General features: G+C 38.0%; 2 protein-coding genes across 2 annotated transcripts in view; one reads left to right on the forward strand and one right to left on the reverse strand.

Moving 5' to 3' along the window:
* m (zona pellucida domain-containing protein miniature) overlaps nucleotides 1-11,067 on the reverse strand; it is a 168,705-nt gene extending 157,638 nt beyond the window's left edge. The window contains exon 1 of the mRNA XM_083115389.1: nucleotides 10,649-11,067. The gene's annotated coding sequence lies outside the window, so the exon portion shown is untranslated. The remainder of the gene's footprint in view (nucleotides 1-10,648) is intronic.
* The window catches only part of LOC145981896 (uncharacterized), a 383,471-nt gene that overhangs the window by 134,654 nt on the left and 231,153 nt on the right, over nucleotides 1-17,664 (forward strand). The gene's annotated exons all lie outside the window — the stretch shown is intronic.

Raw genomic sequence — 17,664 nt, forward strand, 5'->3', positions numbered from 1 at the left:
TTCATCTAAGGTCGATTTCTCGAACCTCGTGAGGCTTTTCAAACCCCCAAATTCGACAGTTATGCCTATTCAATCATTTATGAGAAAAGGAAACACACTGTGCCTTCTCCTGTGGAGTAGTCATTTTGTGGAAATGTGAACTCACATCTTCCACACTTACTCAATGTACCTGAAAACACAGTAAACGAAACTTTGAGAGTTTCTCTTTTACATGAAGGCAACAGAACTGAGATACCTCGTTCCAGTATTTAGTTATTTAGATTTGAAGTTGTAAAGATAATTTGTGGACACCCTGTATATTACCCGGTGGAGGCACATAATGTTTCATACCGCACTTTAAACAGTAGGTCCAGTTCCAATTAGTAATCTGTGCATGCACTTAAATCAAAACTCAAACCAAACCAGTACGCAACAGTACACCGTACCGGCACCTTTTTATACGTGAGAATGAAAACATTAACATGTTGTGTGTGTGTGTGCGTGTGTAAATACCCCCAATATTTTGAATAGGTCTTATGATAAATGCAATAAGAAGGCAACTTGAAGAGTACCGGAACATTTCTTCCAAAAGAAAAAAAATCACTTCATCTACATAATATGTACACAACTTTTGTATTATTTTGTACTACGTATTTTTTACACACAAGTCATTACACACCGCAAAAAGAGCAGTTACGCAGATACTTGCAGTGCGGAGCATAAATAAAATTTATGTAGAAAAATGTAAATCCATTCAGAAGCCTATCTTAATGCAGACTTCCTTGGCGGTGAGGTTAGCACAGCGCGCTATGGGACCATGGGCCCCGGGTTCGAATCTAGACCTGTGCATCGGTGTTATTTCTGAGCGTTCAATCATCAATTTCATCATATCATAACATCCTCAACGTTGTGATTAGCCAAAAGTGGCAGAAAAGCGACGTTAAATGACAAAAATCAAATCAAAATCAAGAAGCTTATCTTAAAAAGTATTAGCACGTAGACAAGTGGGGCTTGTAAAATAGAGACTGCCTATTATGCAAAATTGTTACTCAGATAGGTAGGCCTATAATAAAAAAAATGATATCAAACGGTTTGCAATTAAACATGAGGAGTGCCATTTCAGCGATCTACCGAAAATTTAAAAATAATATTTTTTAATTTGAATACATTTATAGATAACTTAATCACTATCTTCTTATTGCAACCACGGTAACAAGAAAACTTGTTAATCTTTGCATTGTGTATAATGATAGACACTGATAATTCTAAGGTGTTCGGAAAGAAACAACTTAAGTTACAAACTGCGATTTTCTGTTGTTTTCATAAAATCACACTGAATAAATTCAAGAAAATATAAGTACAGGGTGGTGCAAAAAAGGTGACCGAAATTCTGAAACATGTACTAATTTCGGTTACCTTTTTTGCACCACTCTGTATATTTTATATTGGGCATGTGTAAAGATTCTTAACAATGATGTCTGTAATGTTTGCTATTAAAATAATAAACATAAAAAAACTGTCCGATGCATTTTTTTACTTAAGTGCTTTTTCCAGAACACCCTAGAATTCAGACTAATTCTCGGACTTGTTCAGACATGCTGAATTCATCTTAAAAATACGACAAAGAATCTTCAAGAACACCGCAGAACTTTACTTTAAAGCAATTTAACTGTCAGCAATCATTAAAAAAAAAAGTTAATTGGAGAATCGTGATCATACTTTGCGCCCTGAAAACTCTCACCGACCGAATCCGGGGTAATGCACCACCGTAGCGAGGTACCGTATGCTGTAACATACCGTGAGTGCACCAGGAGGTAGAAATTATGTCATTCAATAAACTTCCGCGATGTATCCTAGTTTTTATATTTGTTCTTCGCAATAATAAGGATTAAGTGGCTGCCTGGCTAACGGTGGCCACTTAAGTGTCCTCAGCGTTCACGTTGACCATCGCCAGTGTGTAAATTTCGCAAGTGTCTAATAAAACATGGTCGACAAACTTCGTGACATTCTGAGAAATGGATGTATGTGTAATTAGCACGATGTTATTTGTTAGAGTTTCATTGTATTGTTGTGCACACGTAATAGCCATAGACATTCCGACAAGTGAATATCAAAAGATTAGGCAGAGTACTTAAGCGAAGTCAATATTTGTTAACATATGCTGAAAACTTACAATGTTCGCAACTGTATGATTAATCTGCATAGAGTTAATCAGTGTTCTGAAGTAAGATTCATTTAAGCTATTCGCTCATCTACACTGGCTATTTCTTCATGAAAAATAATATTCCCATATGTGATATTATCCATATGATCCACAAATATATGCGCCGACTTTGGGGGGAGGGCAAGGCACTTTCTGTGTCCCCTCACAAATTCACATAGATTGACACATTTTATGTATATTTACACATATAAAGTATTGTTTATGCCAATCTTGGCTCCCTAAAAATTTGCCTTGCCCCCAAAATTTATCGTAAGTGTCAATATTTCATATATTTTATACTGGTCAACATACATTGTAAGTAATGTATAGTGTTTATTGTTCTTTCATGAATAAACATTATATACAGTGAATTCTTTTGCATATTACTGCATATTATAAAACCTAGTAACAGTAACTTAAATTTATATTGTCAAAGTCTTTTTGGCCACCATGCTCATGTAACCTTTAAAATTGCAATTTTCTATTAAAAAAAAAAACACTAAAAAGTATCTTACTTAATATTGTCGCATTAAAAATGTATGCAAAATAATTAAATACTATTGCTGTCACAGGATTATTTTTGTAAAATTGCGGTTAAGTCACACTATCACAAAACTATTTGAACAATTCCTGAAACTGTGACACTTCTGTAAGGTTACGGTGTAATTCTGTTAATATTTACGTTGAAGCGACCGTAATTGTACAATTACGTCACTGTCAAAGTAAAGTTACGGTCAACTTTTCTTACGGTGTATCTATCACCCTTTTTTTTCCGGTGACCGTCGAGACGAGTCCGAGACTTAAACGAAACGAGATCTTCGGATATTGAGAATTTTGTGTATTGGAATGTTATATTAAAGTGACATCTGAATCCGAATACAACTTATTCAGACTTAACAAGACGATCGTTGTTTCAATGGATAGATAGGTTTTATTTGAGTTTGTTTAGTCAAAGTTTGCTTAAATCCACTTTATGCGCAGATAGGCTAATCGGGACTAGACCTACAGTTTAAGGTGGGATCCGAACCTCCACGCGGAACTGAACCTAGAACTGTATAATTGCAAGGCGACAGCTATATCACTACGCCCGAATGGCATTGAATTGGCATGTTGTAACATGTGACATGTCATGAAACATTTTAGTCTGTTATTTCAATAATCCAAATGGATTCGAGACGAGAAACAGGCGGAGGTATCTCATCTCGCCTTGTACCCAATGTTCTTGTGCCAGTGGAAAATTTCTCTATTGGTAGGCTTACCATACGTCCGGGATTAGCCTGGACAGTCCTGGTTTTTTAGTGCTGTCCGGGATTGCAAAATGTCCGGGGTTTTCAGAATTTGAGCTATCGGTATTGAATATTCACGACCAATTTTTATGGTGTTTTAAAAGACTGATATTTCTGTACCAACATTTCTAAAATGGTTGAGTTTGTTATGTCTTTGCCTGGAACATCTGCTCCAGTTGAGCCTGTATTTTCAATTATGGGGAATATTTGGTCAGCAGAAAGAGGTAGACTTCTAGCATCCACTGTTAAACATCTGCTGAATGTTAAAATTAATTAAGAACTTTCATGTTGTGAATTTTATGACGTTATTAAAACAAACAAGCCATTTCTGTAAAAGTCATGTAGTGAAAAGTTCAATTAAGTCAACTAAGAGAACCGAGAACGGAGAGGCTTCCTGAACATCAGACAATGTATTATTCAATTAAACATTTGAAAATTAATTGATTCATGTTAGAAAATAATGTTAATATTTTTCTTGTACAATTTATAATTTAATGTTCCATAAAATGTTAAGGTTTTTAAGTAATTTCAATTTATTTTTGTAAAGAAAACTGAAATTCAGCAGTAACGAGTTAATCGCAAATATGTCCTGGGTTGGACTCCACAAAATTTGGTAAGCCTTATCAATTGAACCTCATTATACCTTTTTTCCTTTAATGTTACTTATAGGAGTTTATCCAGAACTTTCAGATCTAAGGATGTATATTTTTCGAGGGGATGTAAAGACAAATTTAGCACCAAAATGATCATAAATTAGGCCTTTCTGAGGGGGGTGTGAAGACGAAAAAAATTGAAGATCATATTAGGAGGTGATTCCAATGGGCTGACTACGAGTCATCAAATGAAACGCGACGTGACCAGCCGTTGTCTCAAAGCACCATCGCTTCACGGTAGTAATGTTCAATTTATGTTAAAATTTGTGTGTTTTTCTACTGTTACTTCATAACTACCTTACACAAACATAAGTAATATTATTAATTAAAGGACGAAAGGTACACAATATCTGTAGCCTCAAGAAACGTCTAAATTCATCAGATATTGGTTGCACTACAATGCATTTGTTTTAATAAACTTTAATATCATATTACTCGACTTGCAAAAATTCATAAAGTATTTTATAGACTCTCTCAGAAACAAAATTGAATTAATTTGAATTCTTAAAAATAAAAATAGTCCATCCTCATAGTTTCCTTGATTGGAATAAGTGTATTAAAATCATGTTCAACTTTCTGTGTGAGAGAACCTTCAAGTCTTTAGAATGACTTAAGAAGAATGGAAGGAAATGCATCAATTAATGACACAACCACACATATAAATGCAAGAAAATGCATTGAGGTGTGATTCAAGTAGAAGAAAGCATTCCACTGTCTCTTTCGATGCATTTTAATGCACCATTTTCAGCTATACGTTAAAAATGCATCGTATCACAAGATTTGATCAACGACGAACTAAGAAACAATCAATTATATGCACAATTGTATATATTTGAAATACATAAATTAAATTCTATGTGTAGTAAATCTTTCGTTTATTACACAACTTTATTCATTTCCCCTTTACTACGCTGCTGAAATCTTGCGACATTTGCCTGGGCTAAGAAAATATTTTTAACTGATACAGTTCGACACGCTACGTGAATTTTCGCGTGTTTTTTTTTCTGCTGAGGCGATTGGTCACCGAAAGATGACATCCCGCGGAGGTAAAGTAAAAGTAAAAAGTAAAGCGCTCCCCTGTGCTTAGCACCACGCCATGAAGGCGTATAGGGGGTGGGGGGGGTAACGCCCCACATTTTCTTGATCCGGTCGTGAGTGGGGATGATGTGATCAGCATCACGCCCCTGACCGCCTTTACCCCCCAGGGTTTCCCCCAGGTACCCATGTTATTCGACGCTGGGTGGGCGCCGGGGCCGCTTCCATCGTTAGAAAAGTTCCCGGATGAATTAATGAACATTCTTATATCAACCACGAAGACCATTTACATAAAATTGGCTGAAAGATTTTATCAAGTGTAATGTAGCAATGTATGTTAATTAGGGCTTGGAAGGTGATGAAAATCATATTTTTCTGAGCCTTGAAAACAATGCTAAAGCTGATATCAGTCCGTTTTTCTTCAGTTCGAACCAGAATACATTGTTGTTGTTTGGATATATTTGCGTTTTTCGGCCGTTTTTCGCTTTTAGGTAATTTTTTCAGTACTTTTTGCCGTTTTTGTTGCATTTCCCCTCATTTTTGAGGTTTATTCTCCTGCTCTTCTGTCGTTTCGTGAATTTTAAATGCATTTGCTAGCATAATTTACATATTTAAATTTTCTGACATGGCCATTTTGCAAGTTCGCCATTAATCCAAAATACGACCAATGGAAAAGCACAATATTATTAACTGAAATGCTTTGAAATGAATTAAAATACTTTGTGTGCAACGGCGTATCCAGGATTCCTGATCCCCTTTAATTCCTTTTCTCTTTTTGAAAATACTATGGTAGATCCAGGATACTTTCCGATGAGACACTTCACACTGGATGTGTCAGGTATAAAAATTCTCTCTGTGTGCACGGTTTCTGGATTCCGTATATAACACCCACTAATTTTTTTTTTTAGTTTTAGACTGGGTAGTGATGCATCAGCTGAAAATCTGACTTCAGTGAGAAACAGTTTTTGTACAGTAAGTGAAGTTTTTTAGAAGTTTTTTTAAGAAATAATACATGCAACGGTGAAATACTGAAAACAAATATATTGCATTATGTACCAGACAGTAAACACAAACTATTGTTAGTGTGTGAAACTCGATTTCTAGGAAAAAAACATGCTTCACTTCATGCTTTTGTTAAATTTCTTCAGCCTTGTCAGTTAAGTGGAGCTGCCGAGTGAACTACTCCAAGCAAGTGATCTTCTAGCCGAAGTTGAAAAGGGTACTTTCTTAATTGTACTATTTATTTGTGAAAAGGTTTTCAGTTTTACTATACAGTTGTCAAAGAGAGCCCTCATCACAATTTAGTATCTGCTATTTCCGAAATAAACTCTTCCGACGAGCTATTTGGAGTGAGATCGACTTAACTCTCCACTTCTAATGCTTAGCAATAAGGTGGAGTCAATTATCTCCAATTTTCTGAATTATTTTAAGAGTCATACACATCCCTAAGAATACATTATTTCCTCTCTTCTGTAAATTTTATAAATTGGGAGTTACGGCTTTCTAATTCTCACAAGACAATATAAAAATCATATTTCAACGAAGGAGAGAAAATACAGATATTTCACGTTGTTGTTGGTCATATTTTAATTGTTCCTGTTTGCAAGATATTATTTTGGCTTTATCCTGTACATCCGCATGTACTTATATTTGCAAAATATTGAGGCAAATATTGTTCAATTTACATAACTGTTCGTAGAGTCGTGTGTATGATAGCTAAGCATAAAATACACCACAAGGATGTTCTGTGTAAGTCATTCACCGCCTTTCAGAGTATAACCGGTGGAGGCAGACAATGGTTCAGATCCCACTTTAAACTGTAGGTCCAGTCCCGATTAGCCTTATTGTGCATAAAGTGGACAACAAATCAAGCAATGAATCCTTTCAGAGTTGGCTTTGCACGATACAGTAGTCCGCCAGCATCGAAAAATACAGTTGTGTCGCAAGCAAGTTGTTTTGAAACCACATATTAAAGCTATAATATGTATACATATATATAATATACATATATATGTATATATATATATATATATATATATATATATATATATATATATAATACTGGCCAGCAAGGGAACCTCAAAGTAGGCTTCACACAAACAGGGGTGTATCAAGAAATAGAATTTGGGGGCTCCAGTCAGGGGACAATGACGCGTTCCCCCTTTATAATTGTACGAGGAAAATTATCTCCGTTATTTTTTTGTTGTTATTTTTGGAATCGTAATTTTAGAATTGAATATCTGTTGAAACTTTTCAGAAGAATTTAAAATACGTATTGGCTGAACTCTGAACTCATCTGAAATCTCCCGAAGTCTCTGAAGCAGTTCCGTGCAGTCTCTTCGGTTGAACAAAACTGAAAACAATTTTTGGGGGGTTTCGTTCCTTTGGTTCTCATACGATGCCATGAGTATCGACTCAATAAAGAACACCAATTTCATTCTACTGCATCGTTAGTAAGAAAATATAGACGTCTTTCGTTCATTAACTTCCAGAGGAATTGTGTAATTTAAAATGTTGCCCTTACCCTGGGTTCTAATACGTTCTCTTTAAGCAAATTACTATCTTCATGGCGGATACAACTATCTTTCAAACTTGAACTCAAGATTTAGGTATAATTTGGCAACAAATCTATTACATTTATGTGCCTAGCATTAAAACTCACACTAATTTAAATCAATATCCAAAAATCACATTTCCTATATATTGTCAAGTAAACGGCTGAGAAACATACCGATGCATTAGACAGCATATACACAAAATTACGGAAGGAATCTACATATCATTAGTCAAAGATAACCCTGAAAAGCGTTTATGCATCGCATTTTACCCCGCACATTATGCAACCCTCGTTGTCGCATAAGCAAGGTTGGTTGCCTAAAGATCAGGCGAGTGCTTGTAACGAACGAAGAGAATTGGGGAAGCATGTCCAAGCGTAGACAGCTACGAGAAAGAGGTTCTGTTGGAATGATGGGGAACGGTATTGCTTTTCTTTACTCTGGTAGGGAAAGTAAGAATATTGAGATACGGAATCAGAACACCTAGTGCATGTCATGTACACGGCAGGTCTTTTAACTCTCTCTTCACATTGGTGAAGGTGAACAGATGGGTAATGTGTTGCGGAGAGAAATTCTTCACACATTCACGACCTTATTTTCTTCAGTTTCCACAAAGTTTGCTTTCTTATCTACAACAAATTTCATGTTGTTGTTACTGGAAATTGACAGCGGAACAGGGGAGTAGGGCTGATAAGTTTTATCTGATCTCTGTAGTAAATTTCTTTGTTGTTCGAGTCCCTAGGGGCGAAACCGGAAAATGATTTCATGTCATACTTTATTCCCTCGTCTTTCCGCGGTATCCAAGTTTTAATAAGATAGCTACCTAAACCGTGGTGCATTTACCCCCTATTAACCTGCCATTGGGTATGCGGCTACCATTTACAGGCTGATTGGGATTGGATCGGTTTTCCTACATCTTCCTTCCTTCCTTCCTCTGTTTCTCCACTCCTTATTTCAACCTACTTCCTTCTTTTCCTTCCTTCCCTATCTTTTTCCATGTTTCTTCCGCTCTTTCTACTTTTCTACATCTTTCTGTTATTTTATGGCATTATTTCAACTCTTTTCCTTCCCCATCTCTCTATTTCTTTTTGGCTTTCTTTATCTTTTATGTCTGCATTTTTCTTTCTCTCCCTATCTTGATTTTTCGCTCTTTTCTGTTTCCTTTTCTCTATCTCTTTCTTTTCTACCTTTCCTCTTTTCTGTCTGTCTTATTTTCCCCTTCATGTATGTATTTCTCCATCTCTTTCTTGTTTTTTGTTATATTTTTCCTGCATTTCTTCTCTTTTCTTTCATTTCTGTATCTATCTACCTATCTATGCCTTGCTTTGTCTCTTATCTCCTTTTTCCCATTTCTTACGCCCTTTCCCTCTTCCTGCGTCTATTTCTTTCTTCACTCTTAAGTGATTCTAAAAATTTCTCATGTGTGCAGGAGACTACGCCACCAAATCAAACCACTGAAATATGCTCTGGCCTGGAATTGAACACGGGACCTTCTGTTTTTAGAATAGTTCACGGTGTTATTGAACAGGAATTACTTTTCTTCGCATGCTTAGTTTCAGATTGAATACGTATCGTATTCGCATGTCATGTTCTTGTGTTTTGTTGGGGCGTTTGTGGCATTGCTGTATGCGTGCATGTGCGTGTGTGCATATAAAGCATAATAAGAACAACATTTCCCAACTAAACACAGCTTATACTTTGCTGTGAAAATACATTGTAATTAGCCTATCAGCTCCCCATGTTTGAATCACCCTAGGCCATAATGGGTCCTGCAGATATACCAAGCATGTTGATTGGTATGCAAATCACCGAATATTCCCGGTCGATACCCTGCCTCGGCATAAGTTTTCCTTGGTGAATATTATTTGATCATACTTCATTCTTGTTTTTGCCAAAAGTGGCATAGAAGCGATTAAAGGCAGTAAAATGGAAATACAATCTTTTCGGACCTACACTGTTAGAATTCTGACCGCCTCGCTAAAGCAGAAGCCGACCTCCTTGACGGAGTGGTTAGCACAGCGCGCTACGTCTTTGTGAGTGTCCTTTCATTAATTTCATCATATCATAGGTCCTGAGCCTCCCTGATGGCGTAGTGGTAACGTCGTCGCCTTGTAATCAAGGGGTTCGATACCAGGTGGAGGCACATGGTACAGTGGTTCGGATCCCACTTTAAACTGTAGGTACAGTCTCAATTAGCCTTTCTGTGCATAAAGTGGACATAAAACAACAAATCAAATCAAAATCATCACTCATCCTCGTCTTCGCGATTAGCCAAATGTGGCAGAAAAGGAATGTTAAATAAACCAACTAAATTGATCAATCTACCTGTAAAGTTTTGAAAGTTTTCCAGTTCAGTACCACAATTCCCATCGCCGCTGTTCTCGTGACTAGACGGAGGTGGGGGCAAATTAATTTGTTGTACTTGATAATTTATGAACGTTTAAGTTGGCATGGTAGGCTCTAGGTCCATCCCCTCCCTCAAAAACATGGATTTTACTGCCTAAGCTTAAATCTAGCCATGGAAAAGCAACGCCGAAGTGGAAATGTTACGGTTCCCATTGCCAAACGGTCGGAAACTTCGTTAGTGTTCAGAGTACTTGGTCGACTGCTAATTGCGCTCGGTCATACGCAGGCTAAGGAGGGCAATGAATCCACAAGGTCTGGACTCGCGCGGTTCTGCCTGTGCGTGACCAGCCAGGGCGAAGCCCAAACTTCAGTTCCTGGCTACGTTTCAATTCACCTGTTGATATCAGCTACGAAAATCTCGACGAAACCAGGTCAGAACTTGCTAATATTGCCCCTGTTTCTTTTTCTGTACGATTGCAAGATTTTTCTACACAGGTTGGTTCATAGAAAGAATGTCATGAACCCAGACAGAAGTAATATTGAAACAGAATGACCTAACGACAAATTTCCGTAAAAAATATAACTACTTACCTTCTATTATGTTGCAAAAACTCGACTGCCTGACTATCTACCACCAGATTCTGGAATAGTCAGTTCACAGCAGTGGCAGCATACCCCATCCTTGGTTGACAACTCATGTTTCCTTTGCAAAGAGCATACGCGTAAAAGACCACAGTAAAACTAGTACCGGGACGTAGAAGGAACTATAACTAAAATTTCGCGTAATTGATTAGGACAGCACAAATCCGAACTCTTGTTGCTTTTTTCTGTAGCTAATCCTCGTGTTCTCGAAGTGCTGTTGTTGAATCGTTTTTTTTACGATTCATATGCGACGCACACACAAACACCTGCACCAAATCACTTGTCCTCACTCTTGCCTTGAACTGCACCTCCACCTCAGAGGAAAACATGTGTCTGGACTTCCTAGGCTGAACACAGGCCTGCAGCAGACGAATTGCCCAACCAACCTTGACTTTGAAACTACGTGAGTCGTTGAACCTTGCTCAAAACACACTACGCCGGCTGGAGAGACGCGAGGATGTCAATGTAAACATTTCAAGAAACGGATAGGTGTGTTGCAACGTTACAAACTCTCAGTATTTTACCCCTTGACGCGTTTAATTTCTCGTGCCAGCGTAACGTTACATATCGTCCCCCCTACATCGCGGTGGACATTTTTCAGGTGCTGACCTGGCAACATGTTTTTGATTCACGTAGTAGCGCATCCAGCCAATGACGTGAGCGTAAGGAGAGTAGACTTAAAGGGCAACGACACCTGTTGGCTGCTACTGTTAAGTAATGTCATATTTTGGCGTTTCTCGAGCATGGAACGGTTTTGCCTTCTCGAGAATATATGCACATTGCTGCGTAATGGAACGCAATGCGTTCCGGTCACTTGTACTTATTCTCTGTGCGTCTTTCCGACAATGACATGTTATTTAATAGCATTGAAATGATGAAGCAGTCGGTGAATTCATCATTTTGACTTAACAAATTCCTGACATTCCGATATCCCCCTCCTTCTTATTTCGTTAATATTGACAGCTCTCTCTCTCTCCCCTACGCTCACCAATACTTACTAACGTGTATCCTTCAATTGTTTCTATAATGGTATTTCCTTCTATATTGAGAATTGATTGCAATTCGGTCAATTCAGATGATAAACAGTTAGACGTCTGTGAACGGGACCAACGAAATACCTTCCCTCACACCCAATCAGTGTTGCCACAATCTGAGGGCAAAATATCCCTTTTCTCGTCCAATTTTCCCTTCATCTGAAGATAAGCAATAATGACAATAATAATAGGAATAGTTGTATAGTGTATATCAATAGTTTGTATATATAAAAAATGTAAAGCAAATTTACCACATACATGCTAAACAACCTCCTCGCTAGATTGATTGATTGATTGAATTGGTGTTTTAAGTTTACTTTATGCACAGTAAGGCTAATCGGGACTGGACCTACAGTTTAAAATGGAATCCGAACCACTATGAGCCACAACCGGGTATCGAACCCGGGACCCCTTGATTACAAGGCGACGACGCTACCACTGCGCCATCGGGGAGGCCTCCTCCTCGCTAGAGAAGGGCATGATGTCACAGGTTCGAACACCAGTCAGAGCATCCCCGATGGCGTAGTGGTAATGTCTTCGCCTTGAAATCAAGGCGTCCCGGGTTCGATACTTGGTTGAGGCACATAGTGGTTCGGATTCTACTATAAACTGTAGGTCCATTCCAGATTAGGCTTTCTGTGCATAAAGTGAACTTAAAAATACAAACTCGAACCTTGGTCAGGCAAGAATGTACAATTGTGCTGTTCCATCACCCATTTCATAAAGTCATCATCCAACCTCATCGTCTCTATTAACCTGGGGTGTAAAAAAGTGACATAAAATAAACAAAACAGAAATAAAATAGACATGGTTTATATTCAATGGTGTGAAAATAAGAAGCATCAACAATAAATTATAAATATGAAAGTGAAACTCAATTTAATTTGTACTATTATTAAGTCTCATGTCTTCAAATTTCAATTAAATTTTGTTATTTGTCATACTATTTCTCTCTTAGCTCAAAATTCGGTTCGGATTTCCCCGCAAAAGGGATATATCCCTTCATATGGCAACACTGATTCCAACCGAACGGTTACAGACTTGCTTTCCAGATTTCCCGACCTGAAGGTATGGACAGATGAAAAGAGATAGCGAGACTACCAGGCAACCCTCGCCTTTTTGGGTAACATCTTCCATTGGACCCTGCGACAGATGGTAAACAATATATAGGGACATCTGTTTTCCGCCGGGTTCACGTTGTGCTGGAATTGGCCAACGTAATTACATGACAAGTCTTCCCCCTTCCCTTTCTTCTCGAAGTCGCGTAACTTCTTCAAGGAGAAGATCTGGCAAAGCTGTTACTTCTTCTTTCTTTATGTTAACCTTTGGAAGAGAATTTAGAAATGCATGCCCAGTTATTGATATCTCAGGAACACTTAAAGCTATAGAGACAGAGTGGATATTTAGACATAGCATAGGCAAAACCACATAAAATGATTTGTTACTGAACCTGGATTTCATGACCAAATCACAGCCGGCCTCCGTGGAGCAGTGGTCAGCTTAACGCGCCACAAAGTCAGAGGTATCAAGTTCAAACCCTGGGAAAGATATGGATGTTACAGTGTTTACCCCATCACCCATTTCGTCATTCATCTTCATCGTCGCGATTAACCCCAAATGTAGAAGAGCGACGTTAAATAATTGTAAGAGATAGGAGGGGGATGCGTCCGTTCTTAACACCGCCCGGAAAGAGGTAACAGAGTTTCAGTTGATTGGTTCAAAAAAGTAATTGTTACAGTTACAGGAACTTGAAAAGTAAATGTAAATTACTTTCTGCTGGAAATGTTCTTGCAAACAAATTACACGTATTCATTCATAATTAATTAGTAATATACAGGGTGATTATAAAGTTTCGATCCATTTCTGTGAAAAACAGATATTAGAGAATCAAACCAATAATGAGAATGGAAAACTTAACATTTAGTAACACAAAATTTATCAAAACTTCTACAGATAATGTAAACCCAACCTCAGAGTAAAACAAAATCCATCACAGGTTGTGACCACCCTGCACGTCCACAGAACTCCCAGCGACGCACCGCTGCACGAAACACCTTTTCTAGCAATGTACAATGCTAGAAGACTTACATTTGTTTTATTTATGTATCTGGTACATAATATGTCTTCATAGGTTAATATTATTACAGAATTGAACTGAAGCGTGGTTGTTGTAAATTAAGTATGCAACGGCCGGCCCCGTGGCAGAGTGGTTAGCACATCGCGCTACGACGCCCGGGGTCCCGGGTTCGAATCATAGCCTTGGCATGCATGTTTCATCATATCATTACTCATCCCAATCTTCGCAAATTAGCCAAAAGTGCCACAAAAAGCGAAGTAAAATAAAGCAAATCAATCAAGCAATGAACCCTAGCTTTCTTGCCTTAGGCAATTCTACGAAAATCCTTCCACCTTAGCATCCAGAGAAGACATGTAGTTGGATACAGGGTTGCCAAATTTAGCTCTTCCCCACGTTACAAGTTTTTAGCATAAAGTAAAAATAAAAGTAACTGTTCATAAAGTTACTTCTATTTCAAAAGTAACTGTTACAGCTACTTACTTTTAAGAGTAACTACAGTGTTTCCCATGGGTCTGTGGAGCAACGCCGCGCATAATGTAAGAGAAGGGGATAAAGAGAGTGGGCGGAGCAAAGCATTGCGCGCTCCTGCAAACAGCTGGTAGCTGCAGACGCGTTTTCGACACGCGTTCAGTGGTTGAGACACGACTTGCGCAGAGGCTTGTTTTGGTTCGCTTCCTCCAGAGATACCCGGGATGAAGTATGGTTACCGTTAGTATTCCTGAATAAAAGTATCTAGCTACTTTCAAACAGTGGTTCTTAATTGAGTAACCAATGTTAATGACTTCGCATGTGTGCGCATGTGACTCTATTCTATTTTACAGAATTTGTTCCAATGAAATCAGTACGAGGGAGACCTATTAAAAAGCTCTCATTACATCCACCCAAACCATGGTAAAGTTACGCCATGTGACCTTGAAATAATTTTTCGCTCTTTGCTTGGAGATTACTAAGATTTTAACAAATACGATTTCGTGAACCCCTGGGCAATGATATAGGTACTCAGTGTTGAATCCAGTCACTTCCCTCCGGGCTGGGAATATCATAGTAACAAAACAATACTAATAATAATAAATTGCCTCTTGATTCCGACATACAATTAAGTACCATTTTAAGAATGACATTTATGAGAATCAATAAAATAATATTATAGCATTTAATAATTTACTTATACAGCAAACTGAGGTGTCTAGGATTTCTACAGCATATCGTATAAAGTCTAAATATTTGGGGATCGTTGATGGGCTATGCAGCCTTTAGCCACTTGCTTGCTAAGCGAGAGGAACGTTGTAAGAGAGAGGGGGTAGCTCTGAAGAGCAACGTCGACACTCAAGGGGACTAGCCCCGTAAATAAGAACACACGGACATATATTTAAAAACACTACCTTTGACTGAACAGGCAGGGGGAGGAAAGACATAAGGAATGTTCGTTACCTGAAGTTCTACGGCGATCTCTTCTCCGCTGGTCCTCGTTGTGACGTGGCCCTACTCCGGACGAGGGAGCAACTTCGGGCTCCAAACTCTACTTTCGTAGACCGATATTCTAAACGATAACTTTAACTTCCGATCGTTCGTTCGCTCCTTTTTCTAAACTTATGATGCCTGTGGAGCTCTCTCGCGATAACCGGATTCAACGTAAACTGAAAACAACTAGAAACGGAGTTCTTTTGTAACTACTTCATCTGCGGCGTGATACGATATCTTCGGATGGCATTGTCAATGAAACTTTCTCTGGGTTCCTCAGTTGATATCCATCCAATTTCTTAACAAAACGGACGATAATTTAAATTCGCTCATTATTCTGACTTTTAAGTCTAAAGAAGGCTAAATCAGTGCTTATTACTATGAAAAGAAAAGACAAAAAGCACGTTTTGCGTTAAATTAAAGTTAATGAAAGGAAACTAAAGTGAAAAACGCTTCCAAATTTCTTAGCTATTCTCGAATGTCTTGAAATTTTCTGGGGGGTCCTGAATCCTTGGTTATACTTCATTGAACAATTCCAGCGGTTTCACTGCGGACAAAATCTGAAAGAAAATTTTCTCCGCTATCGTTGTCCAGACAAAATCAACAAAGTTACCAATTAGGCATTCATGTACTCATAATTGAGAATATTCAGTTGTAGTCTCGCTAATAGCAAAAAAATAGTACTTGAAGGCAATATGTATAACTTCTAAAGTTGCGGAACCCGTTCACACCTGGGAGTAATTAAAAGAAGCTGAAATTTAAAGACAAGAAAAACTTGATTATTACAGGAATGTAGCCAGCCTGATGGCAGCAAAGCAAATCGAAGATAATTAAGTAAATTATTGGGAAAGGCACCTAACCTGTTATTAATCACTTACGGGCCAGGGAGAATATCTTGGCGAACCTTCCAGATATTACTTATGTATGTCCGAGCTATTCTTTCCGATATCCACATGAGAAGAGCTAAACAGAGCACAATAATTATAATAAATTGTATTGGTATCTGTAATAAGAGAGCCTTGAGGAATAACTTTAAATATTACAAGAGACAAATGAAAATCTCAAAGTCCAATAAAAATTGTAGGACAGACTGTATACAGCTCAAATTTATACGAGGTGTCAACTGTTATTTACAAAACGATCTCAAGGCTGCAATACTAATCTAGTGAGCTTCAAATCGCAATTTTTGTTATTTTAAAGATGGCGCCTCCTATACACACTTGCATCAGTGAAGAGAAGTGGTTTCTTGCCCTCTGTCAGACTAAAACTTACAGAAATTTCTCGCCAAATGAAAAGTCAATATCTCTGTGCATGCTTACCACACCAGCAAATTTACAAATGGAGGAGAAAGTTGGACAATGGCCTCAGTTCGCAGGCAGATGGGTGGAAAGGCCTTCGCAGTGGCTCATAAATAGACGTCGAATTTTAGGTTTTTAACCTATTTTTTTCCTTTACAGGTATGTAAAAAATAATAAGTTATGTCGGCGTTTCGTTAAAAAATGCAACAACTGATGAAGTTTTATAGTGCCTAAATAAACTATTTTGCTTGTTAGAACCTATTTTAGGTTTATGCGCCTAAATCAAGCCTTGTTTTAGGATTTTATATATTTTTAAGGGTTTTACAGGATTTTGATGTCACACAGAGGCATTTGCTTTGTTTGGTCACGAAAAATCAATTACGAACATATTTGAAATGTACTCTCTGTCAATTTCCCTTCCTCCAAGTCCAGGGTGATTTTGCAGAGCTCTAAACAACCAAAGTGTCTGGTGCCACTGTTACCTGTACAATCCAATGTGGTCTGATCTGTGTGGTCTTGCTCACTTTCACGTCACTTCGGTGCTTTGTGGCATTCACGCTTTGCAAACTAACATTTCAGCATTGACGTTTGTACCACTGACTATGGTTTGCGTTGAAAGATTATTTTCAGCATATAAGATGATCCTCACAGACAAAATTGCGGAGTTTATCTGTGGATAACATGAAAAAAGATTGTTGCCTAACTATACGGCGAAGAGTGGATTTTAATAGCAAATTTCCAATGGTAAGTTCTGCCATCGCCGTAGGGTTAGGCAACACACATAACGTTATGCAAGATAGTGCGTATTTCAGGACATAGGTGTCAGTAGCGGCTCGTGCCTAAAATAACAGGTGAAGAAGTTTGTTTTAGAGTCACCACTGAACGCGTTTTTTTTATTTTCTTGTAATGGTTCTCTATTTCTAACGAACTTTTCGATATTAATAATGCAACAAGTTCCTTGAAATTCCCACGATTAAGCGAAGACACGCTTTCGTCGTGACCCCTGAACGCAAGTTCTTGTTTACATAAATACAGCGTTGCGTCAACTATTAATTGTAGGAAAAGCCTATTTAATCTTACATTTTCATTGAACCG

The sequence above is a fragment of the Lepisma saccharinum genome, chromosome 30 (assembly GCF_977018435.1).
Source record: "Lepisma saccharinum chromosome 30, izLepSacc3.1, whole genome shotgun sequence".
Classification (NCBI taxonomy): Eukaryota; Metazoa; Arthropoda; class Insecta; order Zygentoma; family Lepismatidae; genus Lepisma; species Lepisma saccharinum.